The 20526-nt window shown below is 36.4% G+C and overlaps 1 long non-coding RNA gene across 1 annotated transcript; it reads right to left on the reverse strand.

The window, feature by feature from the left end:
- LOC145232070 (uncharacterized) lies at positions 1-19820 on the reverse strand. The gene is made up of 6 exons (XR_013860825.1): positions 19785-19820; positions 17996-18128; positions 13706-13798; positions 2740-2799; positions 731-2501; positions 1-439 (listed from the first exon to the last, which is right to left on the reverse strand). It is a non-coding gene; the product is annotated as an uncharacterized LOC145232070 (long non-coding RNA).
- Positions 19821-20526: the final 706 nt, after the last annotated feature.

Here is a 20526-nt window from a genome sequence, read left to right on the forward strand (position 1 = left end):
AACACCCGGAAAGGGGGGTGAAGCACTGCTTAATCTAAGTTAAAGTAGGTATAGGATGCAGAGAACACCCGGAAAGGGGGGTGAAGCACTGCTTAATCTAAGTTAAAGTAGGTATAGAATGCAGGGAACACCCGGAAAGGGGGGTGAAGCACTGCTTAATCTAAGTTAAAGTAGGTATAGGATGCAGAGAACACCCGGAAAGGGGGGTGAAGCACTGCTTAATCTAAGTTAAAGTAGGTATAGGATGCAGAGAACACCCGGAAAGGGGGGGTGAAGCACTGCTTAATCTATGTGGGGAGGGGAAACTCCTGATTGTAAACCTGCCTGATTCAGAATTTAAGTCAGCTACCTAATGACACCAAGCGTTGCGAAACGAAAAACAATAAACACAACACAACAATAAAATTGGAAGGAGTAGGTTGTCCACCTTGCAACGAGTCTGCAAAACAAAAATTACAACTTATTAGTATTACATATGTAGTTAATTTTATATTTGAAGCAAAAATTTAAACTTAAGTATTTGAAGCAAAAATTTATTGACTATTTATATCATTTATTTCAAAATATCTTTTGTAATTTAAATGCTTAACCAAAAATGATTTAAAAATTATTCCTACTTAAAAATAGAACACAAAACATATAGGTTATGGGTTTGTTATACCAAACATTTCAATGACACATACACTCCAGTTGCAAGAAAAAAAATATGTAATATATTTCTACAACTTACTTGTTACAGGTGATGCTTTGGCATGGAAGACTTCATCCAAACATCAGTCCCACCCAACAGTGTAATGTCTACAGCAGACAGCCCAGCTTCAGTTGGCTGCTTGATCCAGCCAACATCGGCCAAAGCACCAAGCGCACAGACTCGATATTAACAACAATTCAATGCCTACTTTAAGCAAAGGCAACCTGGTCTCAGTCTGCTGAAATTGCATTCAAACAACATTGACCAAGATGTTCCAAGCTTGAATTAGACATATCAAACCCAATCTCAACAATACAACACAGGCTGTAGACAGGCATGCCAGTCAGGTCTCAGGCGGCATACGACATGTCACTTAAATAATTGTTATAATGTAGCTTTAATATATAACACAAACATATAAACCACTGCAACACCACAGGCACATATACCAACGTAGTCATACAACACCACTATATCAACAAATTCACAAAACAAACTTTGGCAGAATAAACACACCTGAAATGCAACACCGTATCTATATTAGAATTAAAGAAAGTTTTATCTTAATCTGCCTAAGCTGAATCCACATATACAGTTAGCCTAATAGAGGACAGCAAAGACACATGACATAACCAATTCAATGCCATCCGAGAACCAGATGACAGCCCCGCTTCAGTTGGCCGAACGTGGACCCACCCCTTACGGTTGACAGTGGAACCAGTCTTTCAGCTTCCCTCCACCAGCCTGCCCCCAGCCAACATCCGGCATACCAGACCGAAAATAACATGACATACAACAGACAGACAGTCCTTTGCAACCAGCATCAGCCATCTTAAAAAGTGACCGGGTTAGGGTCTCAGACAACATCTGCCAAGAAGCTCCAGACTGACACCAGACAAAAAAAGCCTAATTGATTCTTACAACAGTCAGCTAGCAAGGATATAACCCAGTTCCAGCTCCAACTGTGACAAAGCCACTCATTTGGGTAACCTTCCCTGAGCCGCTCCAGACTAGCACCATACCAACAGACTTGGCGAACCATGCAATCATCACTAAATGCTGCAGGGTCATCGCTCTAGCCTAAAATATTCAGCCAAGCTCTGCCCTACAACACTAATGACAGCAGGCAACACAGACCGCAACAAAACATACATCCTCCAGTCAGCCAGTAAAGAAGTGCCACAGACCAGCGCCAGCCGAGAAAGAGAAGCCCGCAGACAAACATCTTTGACAAGGCCTTAACTGAGAAGCATCAATACTGACATCAAACCCGAATCACAACAATACTGTGCCGTCAATTAGAGGGGGAGATGTCTAGCGGCGGTGCACAGCCCACAGGCAGCTGCCCACCTATACCAGTAAACAGGGTCCGAACAGTAAATACATGTACTAGCGAGGTAAGCACTCCTACTAGCTAAGTACCCCTACCGATGAGCAGGAACAAATAACTGCAGTGTACAGCCGCGTGAGCAGCCCATACACACACCGGTTTAAAACGGGAACAGCCCGATCCCCGTTGCGAACCAGTTGCTATCCCACCACCCAGTCGCCTATCTGGCATCGAAACACAAACTCCAACAATTCAGACAGCCATACTCGATGCATGATTGAGGCAAACCAGCCACAACCATCAACATCAGCCAAGCAAATCCCAACCACCATTACACAAGCAGGCGGAAGAGCAGACATTCTCAGCCTCACTATGCAATTATTGGAGACTACTACATAGAGATTACCAAAAAAAAACAGAATCGCTCGACAAGACACTGTTGAAATGAAACTGAGTGTCAGAAGGTCTTCTCTGTGAGTTCTGTAAGAAAAAAAGAGAAGCAAGTTAAAGCTTGAAACAAATTGTAGATTTATAAATAAAACGAAGCAAAAAAATTTCAGTTTATTAAAAAAGTGCATTAACTAATTTTAGTTTTTTTTAAACTCTAAAAACAAAAAACAATCCTGTTTAATGCAGTTTTTAAAAGAATCAGTTGCAACTTTTTTGTAACACAAATCTATTATGCTGTATATAACCACAGTAACAAAATCTTACAAACCTTGCCATGTAGTCTGGTGGTTAAATCAGGAACAGGAGATGAATCCTCATGTGATGAAATCTAAAAGTAACATTCATAAACACCTAAATCTTCAACATATAATTAAAAGATCTACCACAAAATGATCAAAACACCGAAAAAATGTCACTTTCGTAGTCATTTAAGGTAATGAACTGTTTTTAAATGAGCCTTAACTGCTCCAAAATTATTATACTCATATTTAAAAACAAACAACAAATCAAGCAAGTTCATAAAATAGTACATTGGGGGAATGAACTTCAGATTTAACTGTTTGGGGGAGGTTGATTATTAACATCAACAGGGCAATGTTTTCTCAAGTGAATAAATTTAAGACACATATTTTTCAAAAAACTTCTGTTTCATCAAATAAGCTGGTAATTTTTTGCCCCAACATTTATTGTCTATTGGTATTTGCAACAATGACATATATATCAATCAGTATAGAAAATGTAGCCACATAGGCAAATACGATTAATGAGTTTCGTTAGGCAATAAATTAAACACAGGGTCTGCTAAGTTTAACTTAATTACCAACACAGCTTCACATATTTGGGTCATGCTAAAGTTCTAAAGAACATTATTGTCTAAAGACCCACACTTTTCCAAACCAAAGTATGCACATTGTGCAATTTTCCAGCTAAAATATAGGCATCTTTAACATTAAATTTGTTTATGCTGATGCGTAACGTACAGATAAGTTTACAAACATGCCACAATCACTAAATCTGCATACTTCAACCATTCCATACAACACCAGTTGCAGAAAAAAGTCATCTAAAAACTGCTTTTAAAATGCCAATATGATAATATGTAATAATGCTGATCTAATTTTAATAACAAAACAGTCAGTGCACATTCAAAGAAAAACCCAAACACTGCCAAACCAGTGGCTATTAATAGTGATGGGGCGAGTACCTACAATCATCTACATCAGCGGCTCCCAAACTGGGGTCCGTACAGCAGTTTTAGAGGGTCTGCAATGAGAATTAGTCTTAAAAACTTTAAAGCAATTTCAGAGAGACCGCAATGTACAGCAATGATTGTGATTCCATAATAAAGCTTATTTCGTGTTAGTCTTTAGTTAGCGAATGTTTTCATCATTATTACTGTATTATTATGTTGTATTAGAAAAAAATATGTTTGATTATTTGGTAATATAGGCCCCAGTGTTTTAGGATGTCTCTTGTGACATCATAAAGCATATATTATGCTGCACTACCAGGTATCAGCGAATCGTTCGCAATAGAAAAGTTGTTACATTAAAAGAATCGTGACTGCACTGGTGTACTATAAGAAACATGGGTTTTGCATTTTTCCTATAGTATTCTTTGATTTTTATAGGGCCGCGAAATATTAAAATAATTACAAAGAGTCTACCAGGCACAATTTTTAGAAAAGTTTGGGAACCGCTGATCTACATTGTGGTATTCGGCAAAAAACTTGTAATTCATCCTTCCCAACTAAAACAGTGGTTCTCAAACTTTCATATATTTTTTTTCAAAATGGTCCCTTTGCCATTATTTGATTGCAGAATTTTAGCTAGTTTTGCAAAATTGCGCATAATAATCATCCAAAGACAGCTTGTGACATCACAGACAAGACAAAAAGCATTACGATTGTGCGCGAACAATTGCATTTTTGATGGTTTTTGTTCAATAAAGGCTATTGTTTAGCAATGGAGACAGTCGATTGTCAATTTGAAAAAAACTACTTTGATTTAAACTTATTTAGTGGCACAAACTGATGCCAAATAAGATTATAGAATTACTTCAACCGGTTCGTGGTCCTCCCAAAATTGCCTCATGGACCCCAGCTTAAGAATCGCTAAACTAAAAGAAATGCCATACCTTAAAGCAGTGGTTCCCTACATTTTTGACCTTGCGGCACCCTATCAAAGAGATAAATAGTTTGCAGCACCCTGGCAAAACTGGATCATTTTTTTGAGGTTTCTGTATTTCAAATAACTGTATGAAATAAGGATCCAGGAATAAGTGTGAGACGCGAAACTTAATATGCACTGAAACTCTGGTAGAAATAAATAAATTCTGCACTTAACGGGTTAAAGTTAAAATAATAATGGGCCGCAGTATTGCAACATCAATATCTTGCGGCACCCTTGAGCATATCAATTGGCACCCCAGGGGCGGCACCCCGGTTTGGAACCACTGCCTTCAAGGCAGACTTGGACAACTACATTTTTTTTTCATTTTTTTGAATTCGATTAGAAATGAAATTAGAGCTCCCATCTCATGTTTTTACAGATTAGACTAGAATTATCTAGTTGTCAAAAGTCTGCCTAAAGGTTGGTTAGAAACCACTGTCGTATCCAGGTTAGAAACACCTGTTGTAATAGTCTTTTAAAATTTGTAAGGCTACAATGCAAAGTTGTTTCGTAAAACAAATACATTCTGATCAACCCTAGGGATAAAGATTCTCCTTTACAAACACTGGAAAAAAAAATTTCTGAACACTAGCAACGGAAAACGCCACCTAAAGGCTTGTGTAGGTCTACTGTCTAAACTAGAAGGGTTGCTTAGCACATGTACCCATTGACATACACCGTTACTATTTTAAAATGGGATTAAATAGACTATGTTTTTTTTTAAATTAGGTTTCATTTTAAGGGAATAGTGGGGGTAAGGGATAGATTTATATCAGTGTTTGATACTGGAACGGAACGAAACCAAAAAACGTTGATATGTTCTGCACCGATATTTTCATTTCGTTCCAGTCTGATCGAAATAAATTGAAAAGATATATTTCGGTATTTCAGTCTTAACAAAAGAACATTTTTTGTGGTCTTTACAACTATTAAAAGAAAAAGAAAGATGCAACACACAAGAATTATTGTCGTTGTTGTTGCGTCACATAACATTTGCCAATCATAGTCAAACGGATGTAAATTGTTGGAGCTTTAATTTTTATTATAGCTTAACGACACCAAATTTTCTGCTATTGTTTCATGTCAAATGTCCACAACCAAATACCGGAATAAAAAATAACGGTACTTAGTTCCGATATAGTATTTTGAATATTTTTTATTTCGGTATTTAAGTCAAAAATTGTTTATTTCGTTCTGGTATAATGTTCCGTTCTGTTATGTAACACTGATTTATATGGTAAAAAACAATAATAATCACATTAGAAAGGCAATAGGCACCATTGTTTAGTGCTTTGTCTTTACTAAGGTGGCGAATTTGAGTGAAACAAATTGTTATTTTTTTACATGATCCTCTTGGCTTTACTACATAAGTGTCTATAGCTTATCATCACTTATATTGTTAGTGATAAACACATACATTTACTCACAAAATTGTTGCTGGGATTTGACACAATTTATGTTTTGTCAAACACCCAAGAATCGAACCAACGTTAGTCAGGCAAATATGCTTTTGGAAGTTCAGCCACAACCCTTCACATTGTGATACAATCATACGACTAACTTTGCTTCATGACACACATGATCATACATGAAGCAATGATTGTCTGGTAAGGCAAAATGGCACTTCGACAAAAACTGCAAAGTTGACCACTGGGTAGTGATGGGACGATACCAGATTTTGAAGTGAGTACCGATACCGAGTACGAGTACCACATGTATATACCTTCGATACCGAGTACGATTACCGAGTACTTAAGTGTAGTGTTGTACTTAGTTGTATATCACTAGCTAATTTATCTGCCATGCTCGGGGTAAAGGCGTGCGCACACACATGCCGAAAAATGTAATCACCATGTGATAGCGAAAAAGACGTACGTAAACTGGCGGGACTTTTTTCCAATTTTGTACTGTCCGAAGCAAATATTGGCCAAAAGTTGCCTGTATTCTTATGGTGTAAATCGGCCTTCGGTACTCGCACGTTGGTATCGAAAACTGAGACAAACTAGAAGGGTGGCTTAGCACATATTGCCCTTGCATGTACACTATAACCTATTTGAAAAAAATAATATATTCCCTACACTTATTTTATATTGGGTCCCATATCACACACTGTCTTTTATAACATTAGTTGTTTCTGCAGGCAGAAACTGATGGGTCCCCACACATGCAAAGTTGTAAATAATGCATTTCAACAAATAACCATGTGAATATTTGGTATTGTAAGGTCAAATACAATGATTGGTACTGAGCATAAATAAACATGCTATGCAGAGTGCAAACTATCTAAATTTTCTTCCATTCGGTCATTTTTAAAGGTTTTTCTATTGTATGTTCTATCTGAAAAATGAAGGGGTAAATAGCGAAAAGTTAGACTAAAACACAACAATCAGCTGCTATTATTGGAAAATTGCACAAGCTGTCCTAATTTCATTCAATTCAGACTTTGTTAAAAAAATTCACCCATTGTAGGGGGCTAGTGGGGTAAATGTTGGGGCTACAGGTTGGAAAACAACAATCAACAACCATAGATAGCACCCACTAAAAGCTGCCCAAATTTTATCCAATTCAGACATTGTTTAAAAAATTCCCCCTTTTTAGGGGGCTAGCGGGTAAACGTTGGGGCTACAGGTTGGAAAACAACAATCAACACCTAACAATGGCACAATGGACAAACTGTCCAAATTTCATCCCAATCGAACAATACTTAAACAATTCACCCTTTTTGGGGGGCTAGTGGGGTAAATAATTGGTCTCTACTCTAAAACTAAAAAAATATCAAACCACAATAACCCAATCCACAGTCCTGTAAATTTATGTCCAAATCGGCAAATGTTAAAACATTTGGCCACTGGAGGGGCTTTGAGCAACAACCGTTGATGCCTCTGACGTCATAAGGCTGTTAACACCCCCTGACTGTCGACTGCAAAAACATCCACCAAACAACCCACAAACATTAGTAATGTATATATGGTTGCCTTTATAACATCACACAAAACTAACGTTTGTGGTGCGCACCAACCACATTTTACATTTTGGGGGCTAGCGGGGTAAATACTGGGGTAATCATGACAAACGAAGCAGATGGCACATCTACATAACTATATCTACCATCTGTGAAAGTTTCATCCAAATCCATCAAACATTTCAGGGCAAAAAGGGGTAGACAAACTTCAGGGAAGAAAAAAAAAAAAAGAAAAAAAAAGAAAAAAAGAAATCGAGTAAAATCAAGATGTGTCCCCTTCAAGGAAGGGGACCCATAAATATTTCGATACCGAGTACGAGTATCGATACCACTGAAATCGTTCGATACCATCGATACCGAGTACCGGGTACCGGGTAATCGTCCCATCACTACCACTGGGCTTATCAAGCTAAATCTAACTGACCCAAATAACTTAGGTCTAAAGTTAAGTCTAAAAAATGAATATTTGGGGATAAAGTGTTGAATCCAACCAAAATCACTAATGAGTAAAAACTAGAAAAGGTGGCTTTCTAATATACTTCCATTTTAATATTCTATATCCTTTTTACCAATTTACTATACACATCATTTGATCTACACATATGATTGTTTTTGCCAGCAAAAATGAATGGGTCCCCACATGTCTGTTTGTGCAAATTTACGGTAAACAAATGTTTCGGTTATTTTTAGATTCTTAAGGAAAAACTTTCAGAAGGCATTACCCCAACTTTAAAAGTTTTGTCCGTATTCTTTTTGCATCATTATTGTCATATAATTACAAAAAAAAACAGTAAATAAGAATGGGAAAAATACTTTCAATTTAGTCTCATGCTTTGACCTTGATATGTCGTTTTTGAACATAATTTTCCAAAACTCAAAATGTGCATGATAACCTAATAAAACGACGAAGCATCGCTGCACAAAAACAGCTGATTTCTAATCACCAAAACAACTGTCTCGTAAAATGCCTGTCCGGATGTCAAGCTGAGCACTCCCGCTCTGCATTCACCTGCCTTAATCGTAAACCAGTAAATCACAACCTTGAGATTTGAGACTTCTATCTGACTGACAGTGTACACATATTATGGGCTGTAAAAGTAACTATTTTTTCAGCACATTAGGGCTTGTATTTCTGGCCTAAAACTTATTATTTTGGGGTTTAAGGGGTAAAAATGGGTGAATCCAATAAAAAGTTACAAAATTCTTTAGAAAAGCTTACATTGCATCAACCAACAAATCATGAAACACTCGAATGATGTACTTTAGTCAGTACAGCTGTTTCAAAAAAATTACGTTTTGGGGGCTGTGGGTGAAACGCTGGGTCATTCAGGGTCAAACTTCAGAAGGATCAATTCTGGATTACTAACTAACATCTGTGCCCATTTGAATAAATTTAAAGCACTCTTTCTTCACCAAAGGCGTCTAGCAAACCAGCATTAGACAAAAAAATAGGGACAAAAACAAAAAGTATAATAATAAACAAGGTCAAACATTGGTGGGATCAACTTTAAACTAGAAGGGTGGCTTCGCACATTTTGTTGTTGCATTTACACTATAACCTATTTTAAAACATTAATATATTTCCTATGCTTATTTTGTATTGGGTCCCATATTAGCCATCGTCTTTTATAACCTTAGTCGTTTCTGCAGGCAAAAACTCATGGGTCCCCACACATGCAAAGTTGAAAATAATGCAATTCAAGAGATAACCATGAGAAAGTCGGGTGCTGTAAGGTAAAACACAGTGATCGGCACTGGGCTTAAAAAATAATACTATGTAAAAAAAACTATTTAACGTTTTAAAAAACTGATCCATTTTAGGGGACTAGTAGGGTAACTAATTGGGTTCGACACACAAACTAAAAAACATATAAAAACCACAATGACTCAATCAATAGTACTGCAAAATTTTAGCCCAATCCGACAATGTTTAAAATTTCGACCACTAGAGGTGTTTTAAGCAACAACCGTTAATGTTTCTGACGTCATAGGGCTGTTAACAAGCCTCTAACTGCCATGGCACAAAAACGTCCACCAAGCAACCCACCAACGGGCAACATACAACTGGTTGCTCTTGTAACACTATTCAGCAACAGAAATCTTTCGTTTGTGGGCCCCGTAACATACAAATATGTTTTACACTTTAGGGGCTTGTGGGGTAAATGTTAGGACTACAGGGTTGAACACAACAATCGACACCTATAAATGGCATACTATACAAGAAATCCAAAATTCAGCCAATTCTGACACTGTTTAAAAACTCACCCATTTTAGGGGGCTAGCGGGGTAAATACTGGGGTTATCAACAAAAACAAAGTGGGATGCACATCTACATGAATATATCTACCATCTGTGTAAATTTCAGGCAAATCCATCAAACATTTGATGGAAAAACGAATCGGACAAACTTCGGGGAAAAAATACCCATTTTAGGGGGCTAGCGGGGTAAATACTGGGGTTATCAACAAAAACAAAGTGGGATGCACATCTACAAAACTATATCTACCATCTGTGTAAATTTCAGGCAAATCCATCAAACATTTGATGGAAAAACGAGTCGGACAAACTTCGGGGAAAAAATACCCATTTTAGGGGGCTAGCGGGGTAAATACTGGGGTTATCAACAAAAACAAAGTGGGATGCACATCTACATAACTATATCTACTATCTGTGTAAATTTCAGCCAAATCCATCAAACATTTGATGGAAAAACGAGTCGGACAAACTTTGGGAAGAAAAAAAATGAAGAAAAAAAAAGAAAAAAACAAAAAACAATTTGAGTAAAATTAATGTGTCCCCTTCAGGGAAGGGGACCCATAATAACTAACAAACATGTGTATCAATTTGAATAAGTTTAAAGCACTCTTTCTTGAACAAACATGTAGAAGAAACCAGCATTAAACAAAATAAACTCAATATAAAAACAAAGGGAAGGGGACCCATAATATGGCATGCTACCTTGTAAAACACCAGATGACACATACACATGGGCGGCTATATCTGCCACCTGTGAAAGTTTTACTCAAATCCTTTAACATTGATGGCAAATGGGGGGAGGCAAATTTAAGGCAAAGAAAACAAGAAACAGGTCCTACACTAGACATGTTTATTTAGTTTGGACATTAATAAAGTGTGACTTGCAGGGAGTAAGTTATATTGTCAGATTACATGTTAAAATGAAACTACAAACTATCAAAATCTCATTCAACCTTATGTTGTATCTTAAATGAAAGAAGTGGTAAATAGTGATTATATAGGGCAAAACAAAACAAGCAACACCAATAAATGTCAAAGCTAACCAAATTTTATATAATTCAGACATTAAAATCACCCATTTTAGGTGGCCTGAAGTCAAATGTTTGGGCTACAGGGTGAAACATAACAATCAACAGCTATAAATGGAATCTTCTACAAATTAACCAAATTTCAATGAATTCGAGCCTTGGTCAAAAAAATCTCTCCTTTTGGAAGGCTGATTAGGTAAATAGTGGAGCTGCAGATCAAAACAAAACAACCAACATCTCAAAATAGCATAATCTAGGAACTGTCTAATCACATTCAATTCAGAGATTAAAAAAATCACCATTATTAGGGGGCTAGTGGGGATTAATGTCGGTGAAACATAACAACCACCTCTAATTGCCAATTTTTACAACTATCCAAACTTCATCCAATTTAACATTGTTTAAATAATTTACCCATTTAACTGCCATCAAGGAACGCATGCGTTCACATTTTTCAAATGACCAGAGCACACATTTATATTGGTTCCAATTACTTAAAATAAACGGTAAAATTCATATTCTACTCTGAACATCCCTGAAAATCATTTAACAAACTTCACAATGCACCAACTGATAAAGTATGAAACTCAAGCATGTTTAAGATAGAACACTTGCAACATATCATAATTATTTGTATTTCACAAAAACGTTGCATCAAGCAGCATTACTACTTGCTGTGTGTTAGCAAAGCAGACAATAACCTTTACCCAGTATCAAAGATATGCCATTCATGACTTGTTTGGTAACAACACTCTGCTCTATTCAGATTCTTTAGAATACTTAGAAGTATCGTTTCATTAGTTTATTTCATGCACTCCTTACTTAACAACAATATTTTGCTTTAAATCTCGATACTATACAGTCTGCCATGTAACACACTTATTTGAGTGCAGACCGACTGTTTGATAAACCTAAAGCCAGGTGGTACATGTTTTCATGCATGAAGCAGAGACCATTCGAAATCATAAACCAACTAGAAGGGTGGATTAGCACATATTGCCCTTGCACATACACTATGATCTATTTTAAAACATAAATATATTTTCTGTGCGTTTTTTATAACCTTGGTTGTTTCTGCAAGCAAAAACTCATGGGTCCCCACACATGCAAAGTTGTAGATAATGCATTTCAATAGATAACAATGAGTAAGTTTGTTATTGTGAAGACAAACACAGTGATTGGTACTGTGCATATCTAAATATTCTATATGGAGTAAAAACTATTTAAATTAAAAAACTCATTTTAGGGGGCTAGTAGGATAACTAATGGAGGTTCAACACACACAAACTTAAAAGTAGGAAACCACAATGACTCAATCAATAGTACTGCAAAATTTCAGTCCAATCTGCCAACGTTTAAAATTTCAACCACTAGAGGTGTTTTGAGCAACAACCGTTAATGTTTCTGACGTCAAAGGGCTGTAAACAACCCCCGAACTGCAATGGCACAATAACGATAATTGGCATACTTTACAAGCTATCCAAATTTTAGCCAATTCTGACATTGTTTACAAACTCACCCCTTTTAGGGGGCTAGCGGGGTAAATACTAGGGTTATCCGGACAAACAAAGTGGGATGCACATCTACATAACTACATCTACCATCTGTGTAAATTTCAGCCGAATCCATCAAACATTTGATAGAAAAACGAGTCGGACAAACTTCGGGGGAAAAAACATTTTAGGGGGCTAGCGGGGTAAATACTGGGGTTATCAACAAAAACAAAGTGGGGTGCACATCTACATAACTACATCTACCATCTGTGTAAATTTCAGCCGAATCCATCAAACATTTGATAGAAAAACGAGTCTGACAAACTTCAGGGGAAAATACCCATTTTAGAGGGCTAGCAGGGTAAATACTGGGGATATCAACAAAAACAAAGTGGGATGCACATCTACATAACTACATCTACCATCTGTGTAAACTTCAGCCAAATCCATCAAACATTTGATGGAAAAACGAGTCGGACAAACTTCGGGGTAGAAGAAAAATAAAGAAAAAACAAACAAACATTTTGAGTAAAATCAATATGTGTCCCCTTCAGGGAAGGGGACCCATAATTAATCTCTCCATTGCCACTAGGGAACACAGTATATAGCATGGACACTACAGCGTTTAAATCAAATCAGGGACTAGAAAGATTCTAGTCTAAATAACATGAACTGCTGGGTCAACTGAAGTCAAAATTTACAAGAACAATTTTATGGATAGATATCTAACAAGAATCGTAATTTCAAATCCACATGCTGGACCAAATGGAAGGAACAAACCATTAGAAAATATCAAAAAAAACATACAAAAACAATATATAATACAGGGTTCCCGCGCAATTTTCAGTCATATATTCCATGACTTTTCCAAAACCTTTCAAGGAAAAAAACAAATTTCCATAACCTTTTTCGAAAAAAAACGAGCAATTCCCATCGTGAAACTAGTAAAAAGGGTTTGGTAGATAAAGCCAATTTACCATACTTGCAACGAATATACAAACGTTACGTGATTTAAAATTCCTATCTCTATCTGGCATTTTCAGGGTAAAACAGTCGCCAAATTCCATACTCTTTTTAAGGACTTTTGCAAAAGTTGGCCTTATTCAAAACTTTTCCAGGCCTTAAAAATACAAATTTAAATTTCATAGCTTTTCCAGGCTTTTCATACCCGTGGGAACCCTGATAATACCCCCCGTGGGAACCCTAAAATGCGATATTATACTTAAAAAACAGCTAGTTCATACACTATAGCTTTGTAACTAAAATTGATCAAACTAATATAGTTATTATTTGAGCATTACTTAAACAAACAATTCAAACAAACCTTGCCAATGTCATGAGACGATCGCAGTCATGAGATGATCCAACTTCATAAAAGCTTGATAAATCTCTTCTGTGATGAAAGTTTGAGGGAAAGCTGAAAATCACATTTGTAATAGTCAATTTTCTAACATATGCATATTTTACATGCATACAACCAATTGAACATTTACCAAAATCAGCATCAATTTAGGACCAGTTAGAAGAGATTTAGATTTATTACAAATGCAAACAATTTAAGAACTGTTTTTTTCTGTGAAATTTTATTGATTAGATTTTAACCTACAGCAATATAACCAGTTTTGGACATAGTTTATGCTAAAGATCAGATGCAATATATTAGTTTCCACACTAAGCAGTAAAATAAATTTAAGGTCAGTTAGCCAGTACAGATTTCATCATGAACTAGAATGGTAGCTTAGCACACTATAACCTATTTTAAAACATTATTATATTTACTACACATGCAAAGTTGAAAATTATAATGCATTTCAAGAGATAACTATGAGAAAGTCAGGTGTTGTAAGCATAGGCGCCCACTTGCCAAAATCGGCGGGGAGGCAGAATTTTATAACTTGGTAAAGACAGAAATATTTCCCCCCGGCCGTCACCTAATGTCGCAAATTACACTCTTTGTCGCGTGTTTCTCTTTTCAACATACATAAGCAGCTGATTTCAGCTGAACTATAGTATGTTTATTTTTATGCAACAACGCGAAAACGCGTGTAAATAAGCCATATGAATCGTTCACATAAATCGTTTACGTTTCTAGGTCGATTGGTACGTTTAAAACGTGTTGTCTATTATAGCAATGAGTTGTATGTAACGCATTTTTAGCTTTTAAGTTTAGTTTATTATCATAAATCAGGAGTCACCAAAGTACGGCTTGCGAAGATATTTTTTATTGATATATATCTTGGAAAAAAACGAGTTAAACGTTGAACATTAATTTGCTGCGAAAGTATTCCCACAACAACATGTGGGATTAAGTTTACCTAGTTTTACACTTCACAGGACGCATAACAATGATCTAAAGGCAGTTTGTTACATCACAGATAAGACTATAGGCAACAATGCTTTCGTTATTTTGCGCAAACAATTGCCTTTATTTGTCAATTGAGTAATGCCAGTCGAGGAGATAATTTATGCCAAATAATTTTATTTTTCGACAGTAGCGCTATCTGACTCTAGATAATATTGTAGTTTCTGATGCGGCGCCTCCCCGCCTCCCCATAAGTGGGCGCCAGTGGTTGTAAGGCAAAACACAGTGAATGGCACTGGGCTTAAATAATAATACTATGTAGAGTACAAACTATACAAATCAGATTCACCCAAGATATTGTTTGAGTATGTCCTATTTAACGTTTTTCTTAAAGACTCACTTATTTTAGGGGGCTAGTAAAGTAAATGTTGAAGCTATAGACCAGTGGTGGCCAACCTATGGCGCATTGCCTTCTTTTGATAATCATGAAAATCAAATTAATAAACTAATAAATAAATAAAATAGGCCAGCTCTATTAATTATATATATATATATAGCAGGGGTCGCAAACTCAAACTGCTTTGAGGGCCAAAAACAAACTTTTAAGTAAGTCGAGGGCCGCACTATCGAAACATTTGTAACAGTGTAACATGACAACAAACATATTGCGTGATTAAAAAGGGAAATATTTACTAATCCCATTATCTACATTAAAAAACAATATTGTAATAAATAACAAACAAATATACAGTGTGGCAAAGTGAAAGAGCCAACTCTGCTTTATTGCTTTGTGTGGAAACAATGGCATACACTGATACAACAATGAAAAAAATGACGCAACAATTGCAATTGCTGATTCTAAAAATGGACTATTTCGATCACGCCGTTTAAACGTTGCAAATACCACTATCAGAGAATGATTATATCATGTAAACTCACTGGTTTTACAGGGTATTTCACTTGAGTAAAACACATAACTTCTGAAAGTACCTTCGCGGGCCGCACAAAAACCCTTGGAGGACCGCGTGTTTGAGACCCCTGATATATACCGTAATTTTCCGTGTATAATGCGCAAAATTTAATTAATTTATTGTCCTAAAATCTAGGGTGCGCATTATGCATGGGTACAACAATTTTTGAAGAAAATCTGCCTCGAAATAAAACTTGAAATCAGACCTTTCTTCTTGTTTGTTGTCAATCGCGCATCACATTTAGCCATCCTGCCCAACACACTTAGTCAGTAAAATTCATAATTGACGACACATCGTTTGATGCGATGGTGCAATCCTTGATGGTGTGTTATTGTCAAATACTGCACACTGCCCATTTAGCGACAACATAAATGTGGTGATATCATTGCCGATATGCAACGGATCGAACTAAAATTTTGTATATAAGTTTGAATTTAATTATTCTGATTTTTAGGTATTTTAATCTGATACATATTAAACTTCATTTGTGTTTTAAAAATAAAAATGTTCTCTGCAAGTATTAAGATCGGTTCCGCTTGAACGCGACCAGTAAGATCTCATTTGCTGTCACGATGTACCCTACACAAATCCTAAACATTTTTCGCTATCGAGTTTGCGAGCGCATGCGCAGTGATACTGACCGGCAGAATAACATCTGGTTGTTTCAAAAGATGATCTTTTTTCTGAAATAATTTTACGTTTACAGATTTAAGAGTAAAAATTTGGGTGCGTATTATACATGGGTACAGGCTTTTTTCCAGCATCGACATGCCATTTTTAGGGTGCATATTATGCACGGGGGCGCACTATACTTGGAAAATTACGGTAGTTTATCCGAGTTATTTTCTACTTAATAGTTCTTATTTCATATTACTATCCTTCTCATGCGAAAGTTATTTCTTTCTCTTTCTTTCTATATGCACGAAGTAGTCATAGACGGTGGGGTTACGAGACATTTATGGCGCAACCAACACAGTATGTTAAAAAGTTGGCGAATGGTATGTAGAAGGTTGGCCACCCCTGCTATAGGGTATAACACAACAAGCCACAATTACAAATGGCAAATCCTACAAGCTATCCAAATTTCATTTGATTCAAATGTTGTTTAGAAAATTAACCCATTTTAGGGGGCTAGTGGGGAAAATATTGGGGCTACAAGGTAAAACACATCAATCGAAACCCACAATTAGCATATTCTACATCCTACCCTAATTTTAGCCATTTCCAACACTGTTTAATAAAGTATAGCTTATATACTCAATAGCCTACATATTACTGTTTAATAAACTCACCCATTTCAAGGGGCAAGTAGGGTGAAATCGGGGCTACAAGGTTAAACACAACAACTATCCCCTATGAATAATCATTTCTATAGGATGTCCAAATTACTGCGAAATTAGGTGCCCCAGGGGGGCCACGGGTGTAGATTCACCAGAAACACCCACTAAAAGCCATTTTCTTTTCAACTTTATTCCCTAATTTAATTGACTATTTCACATACTATTTGTCTATATTAAGGTTTTTCACGATTATGGATTCTTGTTTACTCTATTCGACCTGTTTAAAGGCAGCCATTATAAAATAGCTATGCCGTCGCCCCAGAAATTGTTGCGCGCTCTTTCCAATGGTCAGTATATTTCGAGCATGTGCAAAGCAAGCTACATGAAATCCTTATTGTTTTTAAACAACGTATGGGGAAAACCCATATTGCGTTGCTCATTTCAGCGATTTTCGTTTGCTCCTCCAGAGCAAGTCTAAACAAGGCTTAATGACATAAAAATGGCAATTTTCACGCTTTTATGTATTCTGAATGTCAATTGGCAGTTGGGATTATATTGTACATGCTAAAGTAAAATCAAAACGTGTCCCCATCTGGAAAGAAGACCCAAATCAACGAACCAACTTGAAGACAAAAATGTGATGTATGGACTATGAGAAAAAATAAATGTTAAACAATACAGTTGGGTCTGCATTAGTTTCCGATGTATGCCAATACAGAAGTCAAACAGGAAAGATTGTAATGGACCTCTTTTCTATTTTCACAGTTTTGCCTCCCTGCTGATTTCGGCAAGTGGGCGCCCAACGACTTGTCAAACATACACACAACACACCGCAACAAAGCTTTTTATCCACATGCCCCGCACTTTTTTGCAAGCTACTGTCACATAATGCCTTATAATATGGAGTAGCTGCAGGGCATTTCGCCACTGATTTGTGCTCCATAATGTTGCATCATTATGCAGTGTTTTACACATGGGTGATTATTTTAGTGCAACTGTGTTGCTACGTTTTCTTTCACCAAGCGAAATCAACTCAACTCTTAAGTGTCACTAAAACTTACTTGTCAGTTGCTGGTAAGTTTATCCATGATGGTCAGAGAGTTCACAGATGCAGTGTACTTGTCACATGTAACAGCCCAGTATCAGTTTGTTGTTTGATCTGTCCACATAAGCTGCAGCACCACACTCGCAGACCTAATACAATCCAATATCAAATGATCAAGTTTCATCAAAAAAGAAAAGATAATAACTGCACTATTTTAAATTAAACTACAAGAATGGCTTAAAAAAACGTAAAGACCGTGAAGTTTCTTAAATACAAAACGTTGTTGCAGTAATTTTTTTGGGGCAAATTGCCTACAGAAGTTTAATATTTTCATTGTGAGCAACCCCTTGCAGTCATCAGCCAGTTTACACAACCCCGTTTTATTTTCTGTACCTAACATTACACAATTCTAATAAATGTGCATCTTCGCACCCCCGTAGTAACAGGTCTTGCATTATATGGCAGTGCAGTGCATTAAGAACAGTTCGTCTTTTTTATTGTGTTTTCTTTCATAATATTTATTTTAAGGACCCTGTGGGACATCTATACATAACAAGATTAGATGGAGTTTATTGTGAAGTGGTTTAAACTAGATATATCCAATAAACTTCTGTTTTTAGAAGTGCTGTATAAAACTGCAAGCCCACTAAGCCAGCTTAGCTTAAACTAAGGCCATTTAGCCTCTGTAACCCGCTTATAGCCCTTTGGCTCGCTCAGCCTGTGTTTAAGCCCTTATTGTGTTTGCTTAAGCGCTCAGTTAGGCCTCGTTGAGTCCGCTAAGCCCTCACTTAGCCCCTGTCATGATGTGGGCTCAGTGGGCTCGCAGTTTTAGATGTTACCCCATGTTTAGTCCTCAAAGCACTAGCTTAACCCCTGGTATGACAATGGGCTAGCAATTGTATACATTATCCCATTTTTAGCGACAACAAAACAATTTTTTAATAAAGAACGACCAAACACAAATGCAGGTAAATGGACATTTTACACCCCACATAACAGGACTTTTACTTGTGTTACAAAAATCTCATTATTTGACTTGTTTGAGTAAAACTTGTCTTAGGTTTTGCACACAAACTAAAATATATTAATGGGTGTCAAAACTTTGGTGAGCTTGCAAAAATATATGTAACAGGAAATATTTCAGTGTGTTTCCAGTCTTGTTGTGGGTTTAAATATTGTCTGATGTTGTGTAGTGATATTTCTCGAAGAGTCTACTTTTCACCATTTTTATTTGTGTAGAAAATAAATTAAAGGGAAAATAATCAAATAAGGGAAAATAAATTCTTGTCATTAAGGATTAGATAACAGAAAGGATATTTTATTATGTATTCGATATGAATTTTGATAGTTTCTTTTATTTTACTGTAAATTATACAAATACAACCCTAGTTTGCCATCATCAGTTGTTTTAGGTTGGAGTAGAATGCAAGTTCACTTGAAATTAAGTGGATAGTAGTCAAGCAACTGTGATTTAGCTATAGGGCAACAATTCAGATCCATAAAGTTGCAATGGATGGGTAAATTTAACTTATCATAAGTAGTATAATAGCCTTGTTTTAAATTTCTAATTGGTATACCTATGATTTCAGACTGAGTCAATAACAGCCTGGTGTAACTTTGAAATACGTGCACTTTTAAACGGAAAAGTTGAAATTTGTGATAAGCATTAAGCATTCAACACAACTAAATTAAATTGGGCTACGTCAAACGCGCATTTAAGTTGCAGTAATGTGTGTAAATCATCTGGTGGATATTTTTGACGTTTTTCTTTGTTAATTTATAAAATATTATGCAATAAAACCAACCTCAATTTATTTTCGACCATTGTCTTCGCAGACTGTTCCAAACTAGAATGATCAAATTTGACCTTGCCAAAAAGTTGCTATTTTCACACAGGTTCAAAACTTATTCTGTTTTATCGATTGTTGGTTTTAAAACATTTTATCGCCAAAAGTATGGGGCGCCGTTGTCTATTAAGTTAAGTTGCCGCAACCTAATTTTTCTGACAACGGCGTCTTAAGGCCGTTTCAAAAACAAACAAACAAAACACTTGCAAGATAGCTAACGTGCAACAACTTAGGGTTGCATAGCCTTATTTACGATTTTAGAAACCGGTTTGGAGGTTCGGTAGGAGGCAGAAACCGGTCAAAACCGGTTTGAAACTGTAATATTCCCACGAAAACCGGATTTTTCTTCAAAAACGGAAAGGCCATTGTGTTGCCATCGACTTGAAACCAAAAATAAGGACAACCGAAAACTTAAATTTTCACTCAAAACAAAACAAACGTTTTTGAACAAATCTTTTCATTTATACGAGCCATTACATTTCATATGCAATATTTTGGCCAGAAACAATCTTTTGCAGCTACTCCTTGTTCGTAGAAAATACTCTCACGTGCATCTCACAACAGCTTTGTAGCAGGGATTTGACTAGTAATTGTTGAAAATAAGACAAAAGAAGGACTCAAGTCAAAAATAAGGACATTTCTTAGAAATAAGGACAATGATAGAAATAAGGACAAAAGCGAAAAATCGAAGAAATGGAAC

The sequence above is a fragment of the Phallusia mammillata genome, chromosome 6 (assembly GCF_965637545.1).
Source record: "Phallusia mammillata chromosome 6, kaPhaMamm4.hap1.1, whole genome shotgun sequence".
Lineage (NCBI taxonomy): Eukaryota > Metazoa > Chordata > Ascidiacea > Phlebobranchia > Ascidiidae > Phallusia > Phallusia mammillata.